Source organism: Acomys minous (genome assembly GCF_964271855.1).
Source record: "Acomys minous genome assembly, chromosome: 10".
In the NCBI taxonomy this organism is placed as follows: Eukaryota; Metazoa; Chordata; class Mammalia; order Rodentia; family Muridae; genus Acomys; species Acomys minous.
Genome location: NC_140491.1, coordinates 63,595,778 through 63,608,908, shown reverse-complemented (window position 1 = coordinate 63,608,908; position 13,131 = coordinate 63,595,778). Strand labels below are relative to the sequence as shown.

The 13,131-nt window shown below is 46.5% G+C and overlaps 1 pseudogene across 1 annotated transcript; it reads right to left on the bottom strand.

Annotated features, from left to right (window-relative positions):
- Positions 1–4,917: 4,917 nt before the first annotated feature.
- Positions 4,918–7,350, bottom strand: LOC311607289 (NHP2-like protein 1; annotated as a pseudogene). The gene is made up of 2 exons: positions 6,847–7,350; positions 4,918–4,961 (listed from the first exon to the last, which is right to left on the bottom strand). The product of its transcript is annotated as an NHP2-like protein 1 (transcript).
- Positions 7,351–13,131: the final 5,781 nt, after the last annotated feature.

Here is a 13,131-nt window from a genome sequence, read left to right as displayed (position 1 = left end):
GTGGAAACTCAGGAGCTCCCTAAGTCTGTGATGATACCAAAGTGCTAGGGCCCATTCTTAAGCTGCTGTGCTAAGCATGGCAGAGGAAGCAGGTGACTGTCAGGCAAGATGGGTCAGCACTGAGTGAGCAACAGATGGACCAGGCTCTAGTGGCTGCCAAGGCAGTTCTGGAAGCACGTGGAAACCAGGCCACCCTCCGGACGCTGAACAACAATGATAGAGTTCTTTTGTCTTTTTTTTTTTTCCAGAGCTGAGGACTGAACCCAGGGCCTTGTGCTTCCTAGGCAAGAGCTCTATCACTGAGCTAAATCCCCAACCCCAACAATGGTATAGTTATTTATTTATACCATAGAAGATTTGCCAAGCAGTAGGGCTTCCTCCCCCTCCCCCCAGCCTCCTTTCTGAGAGCCCGTTTGCCAGCATACAATTGCCCCTCTCAGGTTGTGGGTCCTCAATCACAGTTTGTGGGTCAGGGAGGAAGCTGAGCCTACTTCACCCATCATCTCCTTTGACTTTATTGCAGATTATTCATTAGGGGATTTTTTATACCTCCATCATTGTTGGCTGCCGTGATAGAAGCCACCACCCTTGCTTCTCCCTGCTGCAGTATAGAGAGACTGACAAGCTGGTGTGGGCTGGGACCTGTCTGGGTCCTGGGGAGACAAAGGCTGTGAACATGACCAAAGATGCAAGCTTGGGGCCCAGTTCTGCCCCCAGGCCACTGTGGGGAAGTCCTGCTCTGCAAAGAACACCATCGAAGGAGGCTGTGGAGTGGATATTCACAATTCTGCCCATGATCCTCCACTGCTCTGGAAGTTGCAGTCCAACCATGAAGGAGTTTGCCCTCTCAAACTCCTAGTTTTAGTCAATTAGACACAGGACCCATTGACCTCAGTTCATGGACAAAGATGGAATTTTTCTGTTGTCTTGCTTTTCAAGACAAGGTTTCTCTGCATAACAGTCCTGGGTGTCCTGGAACTCACTCTGTAGACCAGGCTGACCTCAAGCTCAGCACTCTGCCTGCTTCTGCCTCCTGAGTGCTAGGATTAAAGGCGCGCACCACCACAGTTTTGGTCAAATATGGGTTGTTAACCAACCCAGGCTGGCCCATTGGGTTCTTCCCTCATATCTCAGATCAGAAGTTGGGATAGGAAATAGGTTTTGGGGCTGGAGAGATGGCTCGGGCGTTAAAGGCTCTGGGGCTGGAGAGATGGCTCGGGCGTTAAAGGCTCTGGGGCTGGAGAGATGGCTCGGGCGTTAAAGGCTCTGGGGCTGGAGAGATGGCTCGGGCGTTAAAGGCTCTGGGGCTGGAGAGATGGCTCGGGCATTAAAGGCTGGGCTCATGACCAAAAATATAAGAAATTAGCTCTGTGTTCTCTCTGGAGGTTAATCTCTGCAACCCAGGCTCAGGGTCAACCTATGGATACATTCTCTCAGAGTCTGAAAGGAGGAAGCTAACAGTCCCTGAAGAGAGGAAAGGTAAGAGCCATGTACGGACATCGCTACCCATACTGGCCCCATGGTCAGAGGACAGGCCTTTCTGATGTTCAAGTTGTGGAGCTGTTTGTGCCTGGAGTGGAGATTGGCCAACATTATGTCTGGCCACCACACAGAGTAACTGGAACTGGGATTCTATGCTTGACCTAGGGCAGTCAAGGGCCTCCCAGAGACCAGCCCATCACCAGCAAGAATTCCAAGTCTGCCTATATCATCTACTGACCCACCCAGCGAGTATTATCTCACCGCCTGCCTCTACCATCCTCCTCCTCCCTGTACCTGTACCCTTCTTCTCTGGCGCTACGTGGAGAGAAGAAAGTCCCGGAACTTTAAGTGCTCCAAGCATCGAGCTTATGGTTACCACAGACTTTGAAACAGGCATAAGCAAAGGAGTCAGTCTTTAGGTCTCACTTGAGGAACTCAGCTACTGCCGACTTGCTGGTTTGCTTCTTCATGTCTCATGTCAAATCAGCCAACTAGACAAAAAATGTCCTATTAAAGGTTGACTGGATGGGGGCTGGAGAGATGGCTCAGAGGTTAAGAGCACTGGCTGCTCTTCCAAAGGTCCTGAGTTCAATTCCCAGCAACCACATGGTGGCTCACAACCATCTATAATGAGATCTGGTGCCCTCTTATGGCAAGCAGGTGTACATGCAGGCAGAGCATTGTATACATACTAAATAAATCTTAAAAAAAAAAAAAAAGGTTGACTGGAGCCTCTCTCCTCTCTGTTGAGGCTACCCAATAAAACAAAGAAAGCAAGGCCACTCCCCCCCCTCACCAGTAGTTCATGTGTGTATGTGCATGCACACTTTATGTGCGGGAGTGCACATGTTATATTGATGTATATGGACACAGGGGAGTGTGGGTGTGTGTAGGCCAGAGGGCAACATACGGTGCTTTCCTCAGCCACTCTCTACATTATTTTCTAGTGTGTGTGCATGCCTTGCAAGCATGTGGAGGCCAGAGGACAACTTGTGCGAATCCTTCCGTGGTGTGAGCCTGAGGGATAGCACCCAGGTTATCACATTGGCTTGACGACAGGATCTTTACCCATTGAGCCACCTTCCTGGACAGTTACTTTTTTTTTTTTTTAAAGATTTATTTATTATGTATACAGTGCTCTGGCTGCAGGTACACCTGCAGGCCAGAAGAGGGCATCAGTTCTCATGCTAGATGGTTGTGAGCCACCATGTGGTTGCTGGGAATTGAACTCAGGACCTCTGGGTGAACAGTCAGCGCCCTTAACCTCTGAGCCATCTCTTTTATTTATTTATTTATTTATATCTGAGACAGGTTCTATCACTACTGAGGCTGAAGCTTACCAATTTAACTAGATCAGCTGACTAAGCCTCTGGAACCTTCCTGAGCCTAGCGTTCCTACTCTAGGACTACAGATAACATGACTTTTTTACACGGGTCTGGGATCCAAACTGAGGCCCCATGCTTGCACACAGCGCTCGATAGTCTGTGGTATCTCCTCAGTTCTAGTAAGTAGGTCAGGAACACGGATGCTTTCGGTTTAGTTGGGATCAATATAAAGGGGCGTTGGTGCTTTAATGATCTGGCATCTAGGTTTTGGGGAAAGATGTATTTAAGGGAAATTTTTTCCAACAGCTCCTTTCTCTTTGTGATGGGGGAGGGGCACTTTTTTTTTTTCTTTTCTAGTGATCTGGGGCCAGGAGGGAGGTTCCCCTGAGAGTGCTGCCTGGAGGGCAGACACTGGGTTCACTTATTAGTGCTGCTCAGTCACAACTTTAGAAGAAATTTCCAGGACTTCTCAGGAAAACCAACCACATTTCTGGTTATGACTGGATATTACTCTGCACCCCTCTTGTATAAGTGCCCCCAAATCCTTTTGCTTAAAAGCCACACATTTAAATATGGCTACAGCCTCAGGACATTTGCTGGGGCTTGACAGAGGCCCTTTCCTCTGCTAGGACTGAAAAGATGGCACAGTTGTTGTGTTGGGTAGTTTAATGTCAGCTTGGCACATGTGTGCCGTGGCAGGAGCAGCAACACTACTCTCTGTCAACAAATCACACAGTCCTTTAAAAAAAAGAGAAATAAGTCTTGGTTGAATATTGGATACTACATTATGCAGAGAATCTTTACTGTTTTTCATATTTGATTAGCATTTTGATTTAAAATCATCAGTGCGAAGAGTATTGCTTCATATAAATATGTAATATAAAATGGCAGAAGTATGTTTAGGGCCAGTTTAGAAATTTTCAGAAACTCAGTACCAATTCCAGACCAAAACCCACTTAGCAATTGTTTTGAAATTCAAGTCAGAAACTCAAATGAAAAGGCAAGCACGGTGCCACACACCTTTAATCCCAGCACTCAGGAAGCAGAGGGAGGCAGATCTCTGAGTTGCAGGTCAGTTTAGTTTACAGAGCTGAGTTCCAGGACAGCCAGGATTACACAGAGAAACTTTATCTCAAAAAAAGAAAAGAAAAGAAAGAAAGAGAAAAAGAAAAGAAATTCAAATGAAACTTTAAAAAATAGGAACAGAGCCGGGCGTGGGCGCGCACACCTTTAATCCCATCACTCGGGAGGCAGAGGCAGGTGGATTGCTGTGAGTTTGAGGCCAGCCTGGTCTACAAACAGAGTCCAGGACAGCTGAGTCCAGGACAGAGAAACCCTGTCTCAAAAAAAAGAATTCTAAAGACTGGTAGAAAACTCCATATGACCACAGTCAAGGTGTTCTGGTTTTTCGAGACAGGGTTTCTCTGTGTAGCCTTGGCCATCCTGGACTCACTTTGTAGACCAGGCTGGCCTCGAACTCACAGCGATCCGCCTGCCTCTGCCTCCCGAGTGCTGGGATTAAAGGCGTGCGCCACCACCGCCCGGCTAGTCAAGGTGTTCTTGGTCAAGCTACAGCAATTTCTGGTGCCTCTTTCTTTTTCTGGCCACTTATCTACCACACAGGCTTAACAGAATTCCACTATCAACTTGAGGGGGAGTTGGAATCCTGTTGGAACAGTGGCCCTTAGAATTGGGGGTGGGTGGGTGCCTCAAATGTAGTTTATCTTGTACAATGCAATAAAAGGCTTTGTTGTCTGTGGTAATGACTGTACCTGTATCTCCCAAGACATTTCCCCAGAGGTTATTGGGAAGGTCTGCTAGCACCAGGGGTGTGATTGTCCCTTGACTACCACCACTGTCACATCGTGTGATCAGCCCAAGCTGTTTGCCAAGACTGTGTGAGGCCACAGCTTCTCCAGGGTGAAGTTTCCAAGAAGACTACAGAAGAGAGAATGTAGCCCATCCTCACTGCTTTTCTCATTTTCACAGCGATCCCATGGAATGGGCTTCCCAAACTCTCTGAGGAAGGTTGTCACCACCCTGAGCCTGAAGACTTACAGGGCAAGCTCGGTGGCAGGACAGTCATCCATTTTAGGGTTTAACATGGCCTTATAGAGGGGTACCAGAGGTGTCGCAGAAGTAGAGGGGACCACCTAAGGATGTCCATGGGAGGCCGCTCCCTCGACCACAGTGGGCCATGTCCGTACAGGGAAACAGGAAGCTGCTGCTGTTCCCAGTGAGGCTGCACCTCGCAGGTGGCAGCAGTTAGGCTCCAGTCCCAGTTTCACTGAACTGACCCAGGGTTTAGAGGAATTACTTTAGGTTTGGCTGGGTCCTTATCTATGGTCAAAATACACCTGCTCATGGCAGAGTCTTCAGCCTTTTCTGTCTCTCCCACCATGGTCAAAGAAGGTCAAGTGATAGCAGATCCCCAAAGGCAATTAAGAATAGTAACTGTCGGGCGTGGTGGCGCACGCCTTTAATCCCAGCACTCGGGAGGCAGAGGCAGGCGGATCCCTGTGAGTTTGAGGCCAGCCTGGACTACAAAGCGAGTCCAGGACAGTCAAGGCTACACAAAGAAACCCTGTCTCGGAAAAAACCAAGACAAAACAAGAATAGCTGTAACTATAGGCAAAAAATATGGTGGAAGTTCATCCTTTACCTCTTTCTTTTTCTTTCTTTTTTATTTATTTATTATTTTTTGGTTTTTCGAACTCACAGCAATCCACCTGCCTCTGCCTCCCAACTGCTCTTTATCTCTTTTTTTTTTTTTCTTTAACTCTTTCTAATGCAACCCTCTCCCAAGGTTGTTCATCCCAGATCTCTCCCACCAGGATCTAAGGACACATTTTGTCCCTTGTCATAAAAATGATTAAGATTTATTTATTTATTTATTTATTTATTTTACTTATTTATTTATTTTGTATACAATGTTCTGCCTGCATGTACACTTGCACGCCAGAAGAGGGCACCAGATCTCATTATAGATGGCTGTGAGCCACTATGTAGTTGCTGGGAATTGAACTCAGGACCTCTGGAAGAGCAGCCAGTCCTCTTAACCTCTGAGCCATCTCTCCAACACTGATTAGGCTTTTTATGTGAGAAAGAAAGTCGCCTAGAATACCTTTCAGGATTTTTATCTGATTCTCTCTGCGCTGAGAATTTGAGTTACCCATCTTGAGTAGAGGACCACTCACCTGCAATGAATGATTAGGGGGTTCCTGATGTCCCTGCTTGGGAGCCAGCCCACTCCCCACATGTAGCCAATAAATCCTGTTGGCTACAAAACCCTCAAGATGTATTATGCCATTCTTTTTATGGCATAAATAAAAATTATAGTGCAGTTTGGTCATATAGTCCAAACTAGCTTATAATGAAAAATAGATGTCTTTCATCTGCTCAGAGAGCAAAAGGATCATCTTTGGTGTGTGCAGCTTGCACATCCCATTCGTGTGCGGCCATAGAGATATGTATTACTTATGAGAGCTTATGTGTTTGCAGAACCACAGGACCAGACACCAGTGACGTTGGAACGGACCTGACAAGATTCATCCTCCAGGATGCTAAGATGCATTTACTCCAGCATCCTCCCCATCCAACCTCAGACTGCTTCAACTGTGGTCCATCAGAGCTTGCTTCCACAGCAGCTTCATGGAAAGCTACCGATCCCAGTTGGTCCAGCCTCGCATGACACTCACAAACAGGACTTTATTTAAGCCTGTATTTTCTCAGCATTTAGAAACTAGAAAACAAATGCTACTGATAGCTTGTGTAATGATTTTTTTTTCAATCTCCTTTCGGCCCTCCAAATCAGCAGGAAGCAATCTCAAGCACAACGTCCCAAGCCGGGCGTGGTGGCACACACCTTTAATCCTAGCACTCGGGAGGCAGAGGCAGGCGGATCGCTGTGAGTTCAAGGCCAGCCTGGTCTACATAGTGAGTTCCAGGACAGCTAGAGCTGTTACACAGAGAGACCCTGTCTTGAAAAATCAAGAAAAGAAGGAAAAAAAAAAAGGAAAGAAAAGAAAGACCGCTGACTGGACTGGATCTGCTGTTTTAGCTGTGACCACTCTTTGATGGTAACAGAACAGGCGATGTCAGGCCTGGAGACCCCACAGGCCCGACCTAAAGCCTGCTTGGAACACACAACACACAGGGACATTCTTGTCTTCACACAGCAGTGGGAGGTGCAGGGTGACCTCCAAGGGCTCGGCGTCTGCTGCCATCACAGTGAAGTCAGAGATGCCCCTGTCCAGTGTTTCGGTGGCTTCACTGGCTTCTTTCCGAAGCTGCTTGCAGTTGCACGACGGCTGAACAGTGCCCGGTACCTTCTAGGCGAGGTGGGCATCTGCGAGGGGGGCAGGCCTTTGGGTTCACACCAGCCTCCCTCATGGCCGCAGCGTGCCGGCCTCACCGCCATCTGGGCGCACAGTCCACCCCAGACAGAAACACCACGAGAAAAAGGAAGAGAAAGAGCCTTTTTATTTAGACAAAAGAGGACCTGGTGGGGGTTGGTCTGGTGCTGTATTTTCTAATGCTAATTACTGGACCCCAAGATCTGATCACACCTCAGCGGAGCCCACTCTCACGCACACCTAGAGACGTTGTGTAGACGAAATCCACTGGGTGCCATTTGTTGAGTGATTAATTATATTTAATATCGATTCACCTAGTTATTAAGGTGGCACGTATGCCTTAACCCGCTATCATATAAATAAATAGGCACAGAAGCTGGGTAGATTCTTAATAAGCCTTAAACGCACTGAGGCTGGGCAGGTGTTAGCCCCTAAGCTAGCTTGTATGCTTCCCAGCCAAGCCCACATAGAAACTTGCACATGCTTTCCTTTTGGACTGCATGCCAGTCCTCAGAGCAAGCGCCTCCTGGGCGCCTGCCTGCTTCTAGATCACGCTAATGCTTGTGACTTGCTCCTTTCTTCCTCCTTCCTCCCCCACCCCCCCCAAGCATGTGAACCATTGGCTCCTCCTTCCCCTCTCGGTCCAGTCTAGGCTGTAGGCTACTTTATTTAGCCAACCAGGGATAGTTTGTGATGCAAGGTTTACATGGAGTCATTTTGGATTCATGACCATAGGGATCTTGGGGGGCAAGCAGTTAACATTTGAATACATAGTAGCTACAGATTGGCCCCAACACAGGACTCACTGGGCTGCCATCCTCCTCTGTCTTGTGCAAGCCCACTCTAATTTCTCTTAGGATTTCCTGCTTTGATTTTGATTCGCTAAATAAACTTATTCTTAAATTTGTCTGTGTCGGGGACTGGAGAAATGGCTCAGCGGTTAAGAGCACTAACTGCTCTTCCAAAGGACCCGGGTTCAATTCCTAGCACTCACATAGCACCTCACAACTGTCTGTAACTCCAAGATCTGACACCCTCACACAGACATACATGCAAGCAAAATATTGATGCATATAAAATAAAAATATTAAAATTTTTTTCTTTGTCTTTCACCCAAATTTTCTTTCTTTCTTTCTTTTTTTTTGAGACAGGGTCTCACTCTGTAGCTCTGGCTAGCCTGGAACTCACTACGTAGACCAGGCTGGCCTAGAACTCAAAGAGATCCACCTGCCTCTGCCTCTCAAGTGCTGGAATTAATGCTGCAGGATGTTTGATTAACTGTGAACCCTGAAGTTGTGTTATTTACCAGAAAAAAAAAAACCCTGGTTTTAGTTATGGTGTGGCTCAGCTTTACACACATCTTTAATCCAAGAGCTTTCTGCTTGAATATTGTAAGCAGGATTAACATCAAGGCAGAGCAAGAAACTAGTTGACAGGAAGTGAACATAGGATTATTAAAACATTTCATTAAAAAACATAAAAGAGGAAGTCAGGAGGATGGACAGAGAAGCATAGCAAACAGAAGGGAGGGACATTCCGTTTGAAGGAGGATTTTTGAGGAGTTGAGGGAGAGGGAACTCCTTCTGGCTTATCTGCTGAGGACGAAGGTCAGCTGCGTGCTTTCTCTGCCTCTCTGAGCTAGCAGGCTTTCACTCCAGCATCTGGCTTCTGAGTCTTTATTGATAAAATTGAACAATTGAGATTTTGGTAAAAAAAAAAAAAAAAACACCACTGCCACTGACTGGCAGTGTGGCGCACGCCTTTAATCCTGCACTGGGAGGCAGAGGCAGGTGGATCTCTGTGACTTTGAGGCCAGCCTGGTCTACAAAGCAAGTTCCATGACAACCAAGGCTACACAGAGAAACCCTGTCTCAAAAAAACAAAAACAAAAACAAACAAAACAAAGAACAAGAAAACCCACCACCACCATACCCAGCCTTTTTCCTTCAAGGAGACAAAAACCCAAGAGACCCATGCAACAAGACCCTGTCTCAACAAAAAGATCCTTTATGTATATTACATATGTATGTCTTTAAAAATACTTGCCTCAGGGACTAAAAAGATTTCTCTGTGATAAAGAGTGCTGAAGGCTCTTCCAGGATCCAGTCCCAGTACCATCAGGCCACTCACAATTATTTGAAACTCCAGTCCCAGGGGAAACAGTGCCCTCTTCTGGACCTTATGGGCACTGCACACAAACACTAGGCCTACAGGCCTGCAAAACACCGGTAAGGGTGTGGCGGCGCACACCTTTGATCCCAGCACTCAGGAGGCAGAGGCAGGAGAATCTCTGTGAGTTCCAGGCCAGCCTGGTCTATAAAGCGAGTCCAGGCCAGCCAAGGGCTCTTAACACACAGAGTCCTGTTCCAAAAAACCATAAATAAAGCCGGGTATGGTGGTGCACGCCTTTAGTCCCAGCACTCAGGAGGCAGAAGCAGGTGGATTGATGTGAGTTTGAGGCCAGCCTGTTTTACAAAGCGAGTCCAGGACTGCCATGGCTACACAGAGAAACCCTGTCTTGAAAAACCAAAAAGAAGGGGCTGGAGAGATGGCTCAGCGGTTAAGAGCACTGACTGCTCTTCCAAAGGTCCTGAGTTCGATTCTCAGCAACCACATGGTGGCTCACAATCATCTATAATGTGATCTGATGCATACTGTATATATAATAAATAAATATTAAAAAAAAGAAAAGAAAAAACAAAAAACAAAAAAGAAAAACCATAAATAAATATCTCAAAAAAAAAATCCCTTCACCCATCTTCTTGTGGCAGTCTCAAGTTTTGGCTCAGAGACTGTTGTCCTGCTAGCAGTCTTTAAATTATAATTGGATTGAGTCTATGGTGTTTCCCTAGGGGTCAGGAACTCCGTAACACAAAGCCCTACATGAAAAGCCAGACATGGCAGCACATTTCTGCAGGTACAGAGCAGAGTAGAGACAGGTAGACCTCTGGAGCTCACTGACCAACTGGTGTAGCAGAAACAGCAAGCTCCAGGACCAGCAAGAGACCTTGTTTCAAAAAATAAGGCGGGGAAACAATTGAATGAGACCCTCATCGGCCTCTGCCCTCCACAGTGCATACATTAGTAACCATATCCTCGAAAGGAGGGAAGGGAGGAAGGGAGGGAGGGAGGGGTCTGGGCAGAGGTTTTTACTACTCTTCACATTTGTGAATGTTTCTTTTTTTAATATTTATTTATTTATTTATTTATTATGTATACAGTACTTTGCCTGCATGTATACCTGCAGGCCAGAAGAGGGCATCAGATAAAATTGTAGATGGCTGTGAGCCACCATGTGGTTGCTGGGAATTGAACTCAGGACCTCTGGAAGAGCTGACAGTGCTCTTAACCTCTGAGCCACCTCTCCAGCCCCTGTGAATGTTTCTTACCCATCCAGAGTAATTACATGTAATACTGAGATCACCCAGTATAATACTGAGATCACCCAGATTGTGAGACATCCCCCCCCCACCAAAATGACCACCAGGACTCCATACCCGACGTAACATACAAATACAGGCTCAGAGCTTCGGATCACAGTCCTTCTTGAGGCAGCAGGATAGGAGAATGATACCGGAGCTTCAAGGGTAATGGGTTTATAAGGGGAAAACTGTAATTGGGGGTGAGGGTTACAGGAAAGTAAGGAAAAAACCATAAGCAGGGTTTGTGGGTCTCAGGGAGGTTAGGTGGAGGCCGAGTCTGGAGGGGAAGTTTGTTTTTTAAAAAGATTTATTTGTCATATATACACAGTGTTTTGCCTGTATGCACACCAGAAGAGGGCACCAGATCACAACCAGATGGTTGTGAGCCACCATGTTGTTTCTGGGAATTGAACTCAGGACCTTTGGAAGACAGGCAGCACTCTTAACCTCTGAGCCATCTCTCCAGTTCCCTTTTATTTTTTATTTTTTTTAATCTCAGAGGAACATTGGGAGATAATTGCTTCTGGAAACTGCTGGAAGGTTTAGTTTATGGTAGTGCGTGGTCTTTCCCGAAACGCAGGAAGTGAAGTCACCTGGAGGACAAGTTCTCATATAGAACATCATAAATTGTAGAATATACATTACATATAGAATATAGCATTAATTCAAGTTCCTACCTTCGTTCTTTAGTCATAGGGTTTTCCCCAGGACCAGTTCTCTGATGCTGACTTAAATATGAATAACTGTTAAAGACCATGGCTCGTGTGGTAGCCACTTCTGTTTAGATAAGCCACAACGGCCAGGTGGTGGCGCAAGCCTTTAATCCCAGCACTTGGGAGGTGGATGCTGTGAGTTTGAGGCCAGCCTGATCTATAGAGGGAGTTTCAGGGCAGCCAGGGGTACACAGAGAAACCCCGTCCAAAAAACAAAAAGAGAGAAAGAGAAAAAGGTAAGACAACGTATGGAGGAAAGAGTTCACTTGGCTTACATTCCGAAGGGCAGTGTGCATGGTGGAGGAAACCTGGTAGCAGGCGGCCAGAGCAGGAAGCTTGCAGAGCACATCTCCATCCTCACGCAGGAAGCAGAGAACACAGCAGAAGTGGGTGAGGCTATAACCTCCCAAGCTCCACCCCCAACAAGACTCCACTTCTCAAAGGTTCCCCAGTGTCACCTCAAACAGCGCCACCAACTGGAAAACAAATGTTAAAACACTTGAGCCGTTTCTCACTCAAACCATCACGCCTGCAGGCTTTCTGGAGCGGATGGTTTGGTCTCCATTAGCTGGACTTCATAAAGGCTTTGCAGCATGCTTTCCAAATGTAGAGGTTTTTAAAAACGATTTATTTATATTCTGTTTCATGCGCACTGGTGTTTTGCTTGAATGTACGTCTGTGTGAGGATGTCAGATCCCTGAGACTGGAGCTACAGTTTTGAGATGCCGTGTAGCTGCTGGGAATTGAATCTGGCTCCTCTTAGCCGCCGAGCCATCTCTCCAGCTCCAAAATGTGTTGTTTTTAATCACACACAAATTCCTTGGTGTGTAGTAAGGTCTGAGTGACTATTAGAGGGTCCTCTGTGTTTTGCATTTCTAGGGTTTTCTCCCGATGTTGAGTAAGGATCAAGCTTAGACTGAAGGCTTGGCTGTATTCTTTGTATTTTGAAGGGTTTCTGTCTAGTACGGAATGTGGAAGATGCGGACCCAGGGATAACTGTCACTGCATCTTATATTTAATACTATGGGTATGGGTGTGAGCACACGAGTGAAGGTACTCACAGAGGCCAGAGACACCAAATACCTTGGGTCTGGAGTTACGGGTGGCTGAAGGTGCCTGACGTGGGAGCCAACCCTTCCCCACAAGAATAGAACTCGTTTTCAGTCAGTGAGCCATATCTCTTGCCCATCCTAACGTTTTTTCATTTGATTCAAGACAGTTTTCTAAATTATTTTGTGATTTTCTTTAAAATCTCTAGTTTATTGCTCATTTACACTTTTCAAATAATTACTGATTTTTTGATTTTGTATTAGTTTCACTGTGGCTAAAAATGTGTGATTAGTTGGGCGTGGTGGCGCACGCCTTTAATCCCAGCACTCTGGAGGCAGAGGCAGGCTGATTGCTGTGAGTTTGAGGCCAGCCTGGTCTACAAAGTGAGTCTGGGACAGGCAAGGCTACACAGAGAAACCCTGTCTCAAAAAAACAAAATAAAAATTTCAAGTTTATTTAGACTTCTTTTAGGCCTTAAAAATATGGCCTGTGGCCAGGCATGGTGGGGCACGCCTGTAATCCCAGCACTTGGGAGGCAGAGGCAGGCGGATTGCTGTGAGTTCGAGGCCAGCCTGGTCTACAAAGTGACTCCAGGACAGCCAAGGCTAACACAGAGAGACCTTGTCTCAAAAAACCAAAAAAAAAAAGACCTGTGATGAATATCTGTGCATTAAAGGTATAGTTTCCTGTTGTTTGCATACCGTTAGGTCAAATGCCCGCACTGGCCTGGTCCGTCTCTCCCCCAGTCTCCCTCTCCTTGTCCCTTAGCCTTCCTTTTCTCTC